This window comes from Echinops telfairi, unplaced genomic scaffold (assembly GCF_000313985.2).
Source record: "Echinops telfairi isolate 266 unplaced genomic scaffold, ASM31398v2 ScPeMD7_6;HRSCAF=24_1, whole genome shotgun sequence".
Taxonomy (NCBI): domain Eukaryota; kingdom Metazoa; phylum Chordata; class Mammalia; order Afrosoricida; family Tenrecidae; genus Echinops; species Echinops telfairi.
Genome location: NW_022103903.1, coordinates 20,158,879 through 20,172,970, shown reverse-complemented (window position 1 = coordinate 20,172,970; position 14,092 = coordinate 20,158,879). Strand labels below are relative to the sequence as shown.

General features: G+C 46.4%; 1 protein-coding gene across 1 annotated transcript in view; it reads right to left on the bottom strand.

Moving 5' to 3' along the window:
* The window catches only part of ST3GAL6 (ST3 beta-galactoside alpha-2,3-sialyltransferase 6), a 112,840-nt gene that overhangs the window by 98,216 nt on the left and 532 nt on the right, over positions 1-14,092 (bottom strand). The gene's annotated exons all lie outside the window — the stretch shown is intronic.

The following is a 14,092-nucleotide window of genomic DNA, read 5'->3' as shown; positions in this document are numbered from 1 at the left end:
TGGCAGGCATCGCTCTTCCATCATGTAAGATGCTGTAATCACCTCCATGAGGAAATCTGATGTGAGCAACCATTCAGTAAGCAGGGAGTTTCCTAAAGGCATGGCCTGCCTCTAATGCAGGGGTCCTCGAACTATGGCCTGCGGACCACATGCGGCCTGCCGAGGACATTGATCCGACCCGCTGGGTGTTTTTGCCCCGTTTGCTTTTTTACTTCAAAATAAGATATGTGCAGTGTGCATAGGAATTTGTTCATAGTTTTTTTTTAAACTATAGTCCAGCCCTCCAACGGGTCTGAGGGACAGTGAACTGGACCTGTTTAAAAAGCTTGAGGACCCCTGCTCTAAGGTATAGATGGATATTCCATCTAGGCTAAATCTCAATCTGGATTGGGCAGCATTCTCTGACCTCAGGTTCTTGGGGACATGAGAAAGCAATGTGCTGCCTGAGCTGCAATCTGGGGATGTGCTAGCTCCTGCAAGAAGACCAGGAGTCAGCAGCCTCCTGCCTCATCTGCTGTTTTGGGTTTGTCATCCCTGCAACCACACAAGTCTGGAGAAATCTCCACCCTGACAACTGAGCCTTGGATTCGGGATTTGCCAGCCTCCACATCTGTGTGAGCCACTTCTCTGAATCAAATCTTTCTCTCTAAATATATATGCATGTATGTATGTATATGATTGTATGTATGAATGCATGTATAATTATGTATATTAATATAACATATAAGTATTATGTATACATAACTATATACACATAAAAAGTGTGTGTGTATGTGTGTGTGTATGTGTGTTGGTTCACTGATTTTACTTTTCTAGAGAACCTAGCCTAAAACAGTGGGGAATATTCAAGGGAAGTGCAAAAAACAGTTCATGGAAAAAATTGAACACATAGATAATGAGATTTTTACATGAAATTTTGAAGTCAACTCATATTTCTGGAGTAAAAGCATATAAGATGTTCTAGAGTTAAATATGCTTTAGACAGTTACTATTAGATATTGCATAAGCTGTGAATTATGTTAATGTTTTAAAAATAGAATAACGCCTATGAAATGGAAATGAATAGAAGGAGTCAAAATGTAGTAGCCATACAAATAAAATATTGATCAAGGTTTACACAGGAATTATGACATGAGTAATTGTACATCAATAGTTATGGATATAAGCACTTGACTTTCTATTGGGCGGTGTGCATGCATGGCTGCTATGGCTAGTTGATTCTGACCCACGAAAGCCCCAAATATGCAGACTCGTACTGCATCTTAGGGTTATCCAGGCTGTATCTTTTGGGAAGCAAGACCATCTGGCCTGTCTCCCAAGGCACTTCTGGGTAGGTTCAAACCTGGGGGTTCCACTAGCAGTGGAGGATTTAGCCATCTGCTCCAGCCAGGGAAAATGTATTCAAGGGAAGGCCTCTATGTTCCAAGGCCGGGCATGCACAGTGACCCTCTTGGTTATTCCCATTGAGATCTCTGTTTTGTCTGAAGTCCATCTCCATTACCAAATTTCATATCCGAGGCGACTTCAAGCACTTTGCGACAAAAAGTTCCCTTACCGTTCCCTTCCATTTTCCCTCATGATCGTTATGAAGCTTCCTGTAGAACCTTAAGCTTTAGAAATCCCAAAGGGCACTTATGCATTCCTTTCCTTTGGGCAGTTGGGCTCTTTATAAATGACAGCATGAATGATCTTTTTGTCATTATTCAATGAAAGTTCCCCATCATGTTCAAAGAGAGGTACTACACCAAACCCACGCCAAACTCATTGCCATGGGGTCAATGCAGACGCGTAGCGACACTGTAGGACAGAGTAGAACTGCCCAGGTGAATTTCTGAGACGATAGCTCTTTACGAGAATGGAAAGCTCTGTCTTTCTTCCACGGAGCAGCTGGTTTTCGAACTGCTGGCCTTGCAATTAGCAGCCCCTGGGTGCAAAATCAAGTCTAGCTAACCCGCAATGCTGGGTACATAGCCCTGCAAGGAGAAATAACTGTATAGGCCTCTCGGTGCACCTGAATAGACTTCTACGGCATCTCCCACCACACAGCTCCTGAAATTGACTTCCAAGTATTCTGTTCTACTGGCATCCAACATGTGCAGTCTCGATCATGCGGACATAGGGCCATGCCTCCGTGCCTTTCAGCACGCTGCTCCTCCTGTCTGCAATGCTCTTCCTTGCCCCTCCCACCCATAATCAGAGTCCTCTGGAGGGATTCGGCTGTTCATGAAGAACTGCCCTCGCAGCCTGCGTTTGCATGAAGCTAGAGTAAAGGCTAAGGAGGCACGCTCGAGTACAGCTGTTTCAAGAACAGGCATAACTATAAACCATTCGTTTTTTTAAAAAAAACATGAAGTCCCCAAATAAAAGTTGTTAAGTTCTCACGTGGACATCCAGAAAGAGTAGTTTTCACTTCTTAACCTTCTTATATACTTTGGTCCTGTTATCAGGAAAGACAGACCAGTTTCTGGGGAAGGCCATCATGCTTGGTAAAGTAGAGGGTTGGTAAAAAGGAGGAAGACCCTCAGCAAGATGGATCAACACAGCAGCTACAACAAGCTCACCCACAACAACCATTGTGAGGATGGTCCAGGACTGGGGAGCGCTGCACATTGGGTTGTCATGAGCAGGGAAAGACTTGTCGGCCCCGAACAACAACCCTAGTTTATTCCAAAAACTTCACAGCGCGGACAACATGTTCCCTATCCCACCTAAAAACTCAAGCACATATGCGCACACCCATTCAGACATCCACTGGTTGGGTCCTTGCACTGAATATATTAGTACCTGGGATACTATAGGTGTCCAAAGAAGTGCTTTTCACTGAAGAATAATTTAAGAAATATAGCAACATGCGTAGATGGAGTCCAAGGTACAGTCCAAAATGAAGATAGGTTTTAAGAGGGAACAGATACTAAACCTAGAAAACGTACCAGATAAAACAACCTTGGTAAAAGTAAACCTACATAATATCATTCTGAAAGTTAGTAGAGAAAGTTAATTTTTAACTATTTAAAGATTAGCTTTATAGTATTAACTACAATAACGATAATGGCAGAGATGAACCAAGAACTCTGAAAGTAGTTTCTTATGTTCATCATCTAACTGTGGTAGTGACATAATCTCTTACCAATTTGATGGAGGGGAGTCTAGCTTGTCAACTGGGTCACACCCTGATGGTGCCTCCTTGTGGGCATGGGCTTCTCAAAAGGAGGGGCCCGGGCACCTTCCGCCTCTCTCTCTGTTGCACTTTCCTGTTGAGCCAGTTCTAGCCCCACTGATGACAGCCAGAGTCCTGGAGATGTGTCTTCCCCCATTGGATCTACAAGACTTTACACCACTGGCCTATGATCTTCCTGCATTCTGCATCATTGTGTGTGGCTACATGAGCCTGAAGAAGATTTTATAGACTAGTATCAGACTTATGGACTTGATCTAGGCTGGGCTGGGATGTTTGCTTGATCTATAATTACTTCTTGATATAAAGCTCTCTCTTACACATATATGTGTCCCTGGATTTGTTTCTCTAGTCAACCCAGTCTAACACTCTGTTTATCTATCCATCTATCATCTATCTTAATTGTTGTAATAGCTGTATGTTGATATGATTTCAAATTTATATATAAGCAAATCGAGATGCAGGGATGTTAGGTAACTTGCTCAAAGTCATGCTGTTACTACCTATGAAGCTGGAAAATGAGTACAATTTAGACCCTGGTGTTGATGGAGGAAGGGTTAATGGAGGAGAAGGGCACTGGGTGGCAAAAGAACAGCATAAGCTAAATTAACCGGAGGCTTGTCTTGGCGACAAGTTCAAATAAGAGAGCAAACAAAAGTCAGCAACACGAGTTAACAGAGAACAGCAATCCAAAGGAAGTCTCTGCATTTTAAACAAAAAATGTTTCACAACGAACAACAGAGTCGGTAAATGTTTTTAAATGAAAAGGATGTGTTCAGGAATACTAGGGGTCAGGGGAGGACAGCTTTGATCTATTTCTATAAGGTACCGGGGCACGATGAAAGCTTAAGGACCCTCCCCACCATTAACACACACACAAAACACAGCTATTTGCTGTAGGGTCCGTTCTGACTCACAGTGACCCCACATGGGTCATAATAGAATGATGCATCACAGGATTGTCTGGGATTGACTTTAAGAAGTAGGACACCAGGCCTTTCCTGCATGGTCCCCCTGGATAGACTCGAGCCTGTAGGATGGCAGGCAGACTTGTGAACTGTTTGCCCTACCCCTGCTTGCCTGTCCATCATCAAAACCAACTGCCCCCGAGGCACATCCGGGCCATAGGGTCCTGAGAGAGCAGATCAGAACTGCTGCATGGAGTTTCCAAGACTACAAATCTCAATAGACGCAAACAGCCTCACCTTTCTCCCTTGGAACACCTGGTGGGTTTGAGCGACCGATTTTGCAGTTAGCAATGCTTAACCATGGCTCCTTTTTATTCACCACAGAGCATTATAAAATTGGTCTTCCAAAAGATATAGCATCTGGGGGTCTTAACGGCTTAAAGTTAAACATACGGCCATCTAGCAGAGAAGCAACAAGCCCACATGGAAGTAGCACACCAGCCTGTGTGATTATGAGGTGTCCACAGGATCAGGTAACAGTCACCAGAAGACCCAAAACAAACAAACTAAAAAAAACCATATTGAGAACTAGAGGGGTTGGAGCAGAGACCCAAAACCGATCCTGTAGGCAATGGAACAGCCCCCCTCACAGAAGGGTCACAAGGAAGGGATGAGTCAACCAGGGTACAGTATAGCACCGGAGAAACACACAAAATTCCTCTGGTTCTCTGAGGCTTCTTCACCCCCCACTATCAAGACCCCAGTCCTGCCTTTCAGTTCTGGCTAGACCAGAGCATGTGCACTGGTACAGATAAGACTCACGACACATGGAATCTAGGTCAGAAAAGCCCCTCAGGAACAGAAATGGGAGTAGCAATACCAGGAGGGTAGGGGGGAAGAGGGCGGGGAGGAAGCGGAAACCGGTCGCAATGATGGAGGCATTACCCGCCACCGCCCCACCCCAGGGGGATGAACAACAGAAACATGGGTGAAGGTACACAGCGGTCAGTGTAACACATGAAGATAATAATAATTTATAATTTATGAAAGGGTCATGACAGGGCGGGAGGGAGAGAAAGAAGAGGAGTTGATATCAAGGGCTCAATAGAAAGGAAATGATTAGAAAATAATGATGGCAACATGTACAAATATGTTTAATACAATTGATGTATGGAATGATATAAGAACTGCACGAGCCCCCAATAAAATGATTTTTTTAATTGGTCTTTTGCAATAGGTGGGCCAGATGACTTTTTCCCTCCACATATCATTTGGTTCCTAACAATGATCTGTTTCATGATCAAAGGGCACAGATATAGCCTAAGATCCTTTTTGTCATAAACTAATGATTTATCATTTATTATGAGCACACACAGAGAATTCTCATGGAGCTGACGCCAAGGCGTTGCAGCTCCATGTACTAAAGTGCGGGACTGCTTTGCAGTTTGCTCTGCTCTCACTGTTATGAGAGGAAGCAGGGTGGTGCGGTGCAAACCCAGATGGGGCAGTCCACTTCTGGGAAGATTCCCAGTCTTGGAAACCCCATGGGGCAGTTTTCCCATAGTGCCTACAGGGTGCTATGAGTCAAAATTGATTTGTGGCATCTGTCCCTGCCATAGAATCCCATAGCCACCCTACAGGACAGTAGAAGTGTCCCTGTCCAAGACTGTAACTCTTTACAAGACTAGAAAACCTCACCTTTCTCCAAAGGAACAACTGGTTGTTTTGAACTGCTGGCCCTGCAATAAGCAGCCCAATGCATAATCCACTGTACCATCAGGTCTCCTGACTTGTGACATGGCAGTGGGTAATCTTGAGGAGCAGAGATAGGTAGGCCAGTCTTCTATGGGGGCATTGGAACCACCAAGTGAATGCCAACCACTTTCACCCCCAGAGCTGCCTTACTGGAGTGAATGCAAGCTGGAATCAAATGAGTAATTAACCAAATTCCTTTGACATTGACCGGAAATACTGGCTCTCATAGATCACTTACATTTATAAAAGAAAGTACCGCTCATGTTCAACATCAATCAATTAAATAAAATTATGTTAAATTAATTACTGTTGATGCAAAGCAGTTGATAATCCTGTTTATAGCCCAACTGAATGCCCATCCTGTTGCCTAACAGGTGCCAATAACCCCTCGCTCCCTATTCCACCCACCACCCCCTCCCCGCCAGCAGGCCAGACCTGGCAATCATGAGGAGGATAACTTTCCCCTTCCAGGACCTGTGTCTTTCAAACTAGGTGAAGTGATTCCTATCAAAACGTTTTAAATGACCATACGATGTTGTTGGAATTGAAGCACTGAACATCTCTGCTCACTTACTAAGTCCGTCAAATGTCCATTGAAAGTTGATGGACTCTTAAACATGAAAAATGATTGTGGACCTCTCAGTTTCTCTGCCACACTCACGTCCACAGTAACATGGTCACAACCCTGACTAGCCCAGTCCAGACTACCATCTATTCTGAATTATGAAACTTTAACAATAGTTTACGATACATGAAAGCAGTTTGAAGAGGCTATTCCTTGGGGGGGGGGGAGTACTAGGCTGGATTTTTCTAGAGAAACAAAGCTAGTGGCACTCCTTTATGTGGAAGAAGGAATTATATCGCTTTATCTCAAGGAAGAAATTTAAATCAAGGAATCAGCCCAGCCCAACTGAAGAGCATGAGTCAGATATCAGCTGGGAGTCTGTCCCCCCACCACCACCTGCCCCCCCACCCCCACCCCGGCCCCACCAACCTCCCAGCTTCCAGACAATGTGGCAGGAAGGTGAACCAGGAAGCCGGGAGAGCACAGGTCAGTGGGTGCAGAATCCCATGGATCAAAGGTTGATAGGAACATGGCAAGATACTGACGGCTCCCATGGTTGTCAGGCCACATGGGCCACAGGCCCCAAAAGCCAGACATAGGATCCAATCAAGCAGGAAGAAGAGGGCCAAGAGAGGACAAGGCCAGCTCTCCACAGCATCTCTTCTAAACAGGCCATGCCCCCAAGGAGCTGTCATTAGGCCTTGTCCTGATTGAGAGGCTGGTCTCAGCCCCTGTTGTCCCACAAGTGCAGTCAAGTTGACATAAAACCTAACCCCTGAAGATGCACACAAAGATCTTTATTGCCAGCATAAGTCCTATAGTATTTTTAGAGGGAAAGAAACTACTGACTCTGGAGCATTTTAATTGTGGTATTTTTAAACAAATAACAGGCATATTATAGGTTTCCCCTTTACACAGCCCCCTTGTGTACTAGTTTCTCATGCACCATATGCAGGTTATATGTGTGTGTGTATGCTATTTATGTGGATACATTATTTGTGAAAAAATAGGGTAGTGGATAAGAGTCCCTGGGTGGTGCAAATGGTTAAGTGCTTGACTACCAACCAAAAGGTTGTTGGTTCAGACCCACTTGTGGGTGCCTTGGAAGATAGGCTTGACACTGGGTTTTTGAAAGATCACAGCCTTGCATTCCTTCAGAGCACTTTGAGTTGCATGTAAGGAATCCCCAGGAGTTCGAGTCGACTCGATAGGCAATCACAATAACAACATGTAAGGATGCCACGTGCTTAAATTCACTGTTAGCCAGTTTCATGTAATAGGGAGAACTTTTGAGATGACAAACTAGATAGTGTTATAGAGATGTATCATATTCGCTAGTGTAGTGCCATTGTGACTTAACCAGTGCAGAATGAAGAACCTTTCCAAATGTTTCCCATATCTCTTGTGTCCTGGACCCTTACAATGTATCTATAAATGCATAGACACAGTCACTGTCCTTGCAAATAGAAATATGTTAACGATTCTATACCAAAATGTCAATCATCAAGAAATAGGCGAAGGAGTCCTGGTGAGTTCGCATTATGTTTGCGCACTGACAAATGAACAGAGCACCTGGCTAAAGGATTTCAAAAACAACTTTCCTCCTGCTGTGGATGAAATCGAGTCCTCCCCAAGATATATGCTGAAATGCGAACCCCGATACCTGTGGATGTCATCCTTTTGGAAACAGTTCTCTTTGCTATAGCAACTAGATCATACCCAAGCAGGGTGGGCTCTAAATCTGCTCACCCCTGAATTAAAAAGAAGCAGCAGAACGGACCCAGGCGCACAAACAGGGAGAGGAGGAAGACAGAGGGAAGACACGGATGCACCTACCAAAGATTACCGGGAGCTACAAAGTGCTGCAAGAGACAAAGAAGGACCTCCCAGGAAAGCCACAATTTGAGACTGGATTTCTAGTCTCCTAAAACGGACCCAACGGGATAAAAGGCTGGGGCAGTCCATTAGTTTCAAATAAACCAGGGTTACTAGGAAGTACCAACCTGGGCATAACGCTTTTATATTTTAAGCACCACTCTAAGATTTCCAACATCACAGATAAGGCACAAATTAAACTTCTCGGGCATAGCCCATATCCACAGTAAACATGGTAAGAGACAGAGTGCATGTGTGGTAGGCCGGGGAGAAGCCAAGTGAGTTAGGGAAAGGCAAAGCCATCTGATTCTTTAGAATATTGCCTCTTACAACGATAATTGCCTCGTAAAAGACGTCAACTGACAATTAATTTGATTATGCAACCGATCTAATTCTCAATATCTCCTTTCTCGTACCACCAAGCAACCTCCAAACTTTTCAGAGATAACTCGCTATTCAGTCTGAAGAGTGGTTGAGAAATCAGAGCTACTGAGGGAGAAAGGTTTCTTCATGAAGATGAGACTGAGTGAGCATGTAAATCAGTGGTTCTCAGCCTTCCTAATGCTGCAACCCTTTAATACAGTTCATGTTGTGGTGACCCCTAACCTTAAATTTATTTTCGTTGCTACTTCATAACTGTAATTTTACTACTGTTATGATTCATAATGTAAATATGATATGCAGGATGTATTTTCATTGTTACAAATTGAACATAATGAAACATAATTAAAGCATTAAGATTAATCACAAAACAATATGTAATTATATACTGTGAAATATTTATGTGTTTTCTGGTGCTCTTAGGCGATCCCTGTGAAAGGGTCGTTCGACCCCCAAAGGGTTCACGACCCACAGGTTGAGAACCACTGATTTAAATAAGAGAAATACTCTCCAGGGTGCTCTGTGTCCTACCTGTGTGGACTGGCTGTTGCCGTTGTCTAAGGAAAACCACTAAAACCCACTGCCATCAAGTCAATTCCAATGCACAGCCACCCTGTAGGACACAGTAGGACTACGCCTTTGGGTTTCTCAAGCTGTACATTTTTACAGGGAGAAAAAAAATAGCCCATAGTTCTCAAAAGAGCAGATAGTGGGTTTGAACTGCTGATACTGTGGTTAGCAGGCCAGTGAGTAACCCACTATGCGACCACGGTTTCTTAGCCTACGGAAAGGTGGGCAAAGAAAAGCCAGCTGGAAGTGCAAATGTGCGTGTGCACGTGTGATGCACAGGAAGGCCCACTGACTGCCAAGCGAAGACTGAGTTGTTAGCTGTTCTGGAGTGGCCCCCAACTCATGATTCCAGCCTGGACTATTGTGATCCACAGAGTTTTCCTTCATCGTCTGTCCCAAGTTGACCACCAGGCCTTTCTTCCTAGTCCACCTGAGTCTGGGTGCCCTGCTGACACGTCCAGGTTCACAGCTGTACATACCCTCCACTCATGGAAAGGCGGTGGCTACACAGTGTGCCTAGGCGGGGATTCAAATGCGCTCCTCCAAATGGAAGGGGGAGAGTCTACCCTAAGAAACCTGAGGTCCCCTATGCTTTCAAAAGAAGCCCTGGTGGCACAGAGGCTACACATTGAGCTGACAAGGACAAGGTCAGCACTTCAAAACCACCAGCCAATGTGTGGGAGAAAGAGGAGGTTTTCTAATCCCTAAAGAAATCCTTTTGGAAACCCCAGAGGTCGTTCTGCTCTGATCTCTAATGCCACTGTGAGTCAGAAGCGAGAGAATGGTAGTCAAGTGGTTTTTCAATATCCTTTAAAAAGCTCCGATGGGGCCCCATTCTAATTAGAGTACAATTCAAACGTGCTTTCCCAAACTTGAAGGCTTTGCATAATCTCCCTCCCACCTCCTCCCTGACTTTCTACCTCCTACTCTCTTTTGGGACCTGTGTTCCCAGCACACTCCTCCCACACCGACCCACTTTCTGGTTCTAAATGCATTCTTGCCTTCACGCCTGCTGATGTGGCAAATCCTCGCTTGGTTTTCTTCTTGATCTTCATTGAACTGGTCCCTCGTCATTCACAGAACTCAGTTCAAATATACTCTCCTCAGAGAAGTCCGACTGAGCGGGTCCCCCTGCCACCACACACCACTGCTGTATCTGAAATATGCTAGGGCACCTTCGGCTAGTAAATTTCACTTAAAGTCTCAATTTATGGGTGACTGGTGGTCCTGTGGCACTCTGGTGACCTCGCGACCTATGCATTGAGCTGCTAACCACAAGGCCAGTGGTTTGAATCCACCAGCTGTCTGCTCCAGTAAAGACTTACAGTCCTGGAAATCCGACACAGGTCACTAGGAGTTGGAATCTTGATGGCAGTGGGTCAGTTTTCAGTATGCAAGAAGTTGCCCAAGAGCCACAGCCGAATCATTTTCTATTCCCTTGACATAACACACCTCAGCTCCATCCCTGCCACCCCCCACACACACACACACACACACACACACACACGGCACAATGACCCATGGCCCCTAGCCACACCAACCCTAGTTCTGTCTTCACAACCTGTGGAAGGGGAGGGTGACTCCTACACTTTTAAAAGGAGCATTCAACTTCTTTCCCATCTCCTCGACTGCAGGTTTTATTCTCCCCATCTCCTAAAGAGTTTTCTGCGCCTAACAAAATACAGAGCAAATCAATGTTCACAGATTGTGGGTAAAATGATGCCGTTTTCAGACTGTTGTAATCCCAGGGGGTGGGGAGGGGAGTGGATGGTGGGAGAAAAGATCATCTTTGCCCATAAAAAGCTTCTCAATGATTATAAGAAAATTTCCTATAGGCAGGATGCTTTTCTTAAAAGTCAGTGAGTGGGAACAGCGGAGGAAAACATTTCATTCTCCACTTTCTCAATGGCCAAGGAGGGGAAGTCCCTGGTCAGATGCAAAGGCTTGCGGCAGTAGGAAGGGAAGCGGGGAGATCATTCCTGGCCACCTGGATAACCAACCACTTTCTAAGAATAAAGAAATGTGAACGGGGGAGGAGACGTGACTGGTCCACAGGGCTCCTTTCTCTCTTTTACCCTATAACCTAAATCTTAGTCTCAATCATCCTGAGCCCAACCAAAGGGCGGCCAAGTGTGTTACTATGTCAGACAGTCCTGCTGATTCCTTGGGGGTCGAATGACCCTTTCACAGGGGTCGTCCGATTCATAACAGTAGGAAAATTGTGGCAACGAAAATAATTTTATGGTTGGGGGGTCACCACAACGTGAGGAACTGTATTAAGGGGTTGTGGTATCAGGAAGGTTGAGAACCACTGCCTTAGACACTGCCTAGAATCCATGTTAAACAGATCTCTGGGGTTCATCCCTAGATGGAATCGCAAAATTCCGCACAAGCCATCTGGTGATCTGCATGGTGAACAGATGATGCCGATCAGAGAAATGTGGCACACTGTACTATTTCACACTTCCTCCCATAAGCCCCCCACCCACCCCCCATGATGGGGACACTGCACTCTCTCCAACAGAAGAGACTGGCTGGGAAGTTCGGTCCCGGGCCATGGAGCTCTAGGACAGAAACACTTAAGAACTGCCCCATAAGGTTTTATTGAAACACTGGTGCCATACAGGCATTCTTTCCCAATACAGTCTCTCTTTCTGAACCTCAAAGAATTTTTTTATTATTATTAATTTGGGGTTATAGCACAAATAGGGTATTGCCAACCAATCTAGTGAAATGGAGGCAAAGCAGCATTTCCATTTTCCTGTGCAATTCAAACAAGACACGGTACAACGTGAGATTATGAGTCAAGTCAAAACATTGTTCCAGAAAAGGGTCATCAGGCAATGAACGGATATGGATAACGTCAGATTAAGGTTAACAAAAGTTCTCCTTATAAACCCAAATTGCCACTATCTAAAGTGCCGCAGAGAAAACAAACTAGTAAACAATCTAAAGATATCTCATTAGGAGCTATAAAAAGCAGTCTTCACTGAGACCAAAAAGGGACCAACATGAACCAATTTGCAAATGTCCAATCAGCTTGCCTTCAGCGGAAATTACTCTGGCTGCCTGACAGATGGTCCCAGACAGTTAGCACCTCCTGTAAATAAAAAGACAGTTTCATGTTCCGCAGCTGGGAGAGGAAGTGGCCATCCGGAGAGTTCAGCAACCTGGAGGTGTATTCCCGGCAGCTCCCAGAGACCTCCAAAGCCATGGTGCTACATAAGGGTCACATCTATGTGGCCATGACCATGGGTACACTCTGGCCAGAGGGGGAAATGGACCCCAGACCTCTGCAAAGCATCCCAGGCCTCCTGTCTAATCATAGTACTCAGGGGTTCTTTTTAACCCTTTCATGACTTTGAATGAAAAAATAAAAGATACTTGTACTGGTATCATGAGTAAGTTGTCAGTAACGGGACTTTTCTTGTGGAAATGTGGATTTTGATACAATTAAGTAAAATACATACATTGCACATGAACTCTGGCACTAGGATTGATGGATTAAGGTCTGTTTCTTCCAATGCATGCAGTTCTACAGATGCCTGTCAGTCACCAACTAGCACGGAGCTCAACAGAAAAACCAATGGGTCGAAACCACCAACCACTCCATGGAAGAAAGATGAGGCTTTCTAGGCCAGTGAAGAGGTACAGTCTCGGAAACCCACAAGAGCAGTTCTTCCTTGTCCTAGGGGGTCGCTGCAAGTCATCCTGGGCTCGATGGCACTGAGCTTAGCTTTGCGGATCGGTCAGTTACCAGTTCATAGCAGTCCTACAACTGGGATAGTAAGGTCTCAAGAAAACTCAGAGCACGGAAATGTTGGTCACTGGCATTAAAAAAAAAAAGTTAAAGCAAATATGACTGCTGGGTTGAGAATCTGGAGTTTGTCTGGCTCCTGAAACACTGACATTTATGATGTTTACCCCCCTTCCACCCCTCACCATTTTTAAACGTCACTTTTGAACGGCAACCTTCCCTGAACTCGTGTTCTACCATGGCGCCCAAGAGAGGCGACTCTGGGTCTGCCCGTAGGGGTGGGGTGGGGTGGGGGCATCACTTTTTATAAATGTCCTTCTACACTAAAATAACAGCACACAGGAATGGAGCGGAGATGTCCGCAGACCTCCAGCTGCTGCAAAATGACACGTTTCTCTTTTATCTCCAAAATGAATGGCAACTCAAACATTGTCCTCTCCCCCACTGCCACCGCGGCGGGGTGCAAGGTTGCTCTCGGACAACTTCCAATCGCCCCAGACCAGAACCTCCCCGACCCCACCCACGCCTGCTCCGGGAGCACAGCCCCTTCCAGAAGAAATCCGTAGGGAGCCTGAGGCCGATGCCTTTCTCCAGCGGCCACCTCCCTTTGGGCTAGCCTCTAGGGCCCCCCCCACCCCCCCGCAGGCTGTCCCCATCTGCTCCGCCGCCCCCTCCCCACGACCCGCCGGCCGGAGCCCTCTCGAGACCCCAGTCTGCCTCTGCCTCGGGTCTCTCCTCGCGTCGGGGACCCCCCGCGTAACACCCGGGCCGGCACAGGGTCCGAGCGCCCCCTCCTCCGCCTTTTAGGGACAGCGCCTCCAAGAGCATTCCTGCGGCTGCCCGGGGGTGCGGCGGGCGAGTCGCCCGGCGGGGCAAAGCCCGAGCGCCCGAGCGCAGCCCCCCCAGGCCGCCGGGTTCTGCTGGGTGCGGGGCGGGAGCCCAGCTCTCTCACCCCCGCAATGCAAACCCATCGCCGCGTGGCTTCGGGTCGAGTTACCCGCCGAGGCCCAGGGGGGGAGACCGCCGAGCGTCCTGGGCGCCGCCGCGGCTCCACGCCCGCCCGCGGCGCGCTAGCTCCGGCCAGCTGCCACCTTACCCGCGGCGCC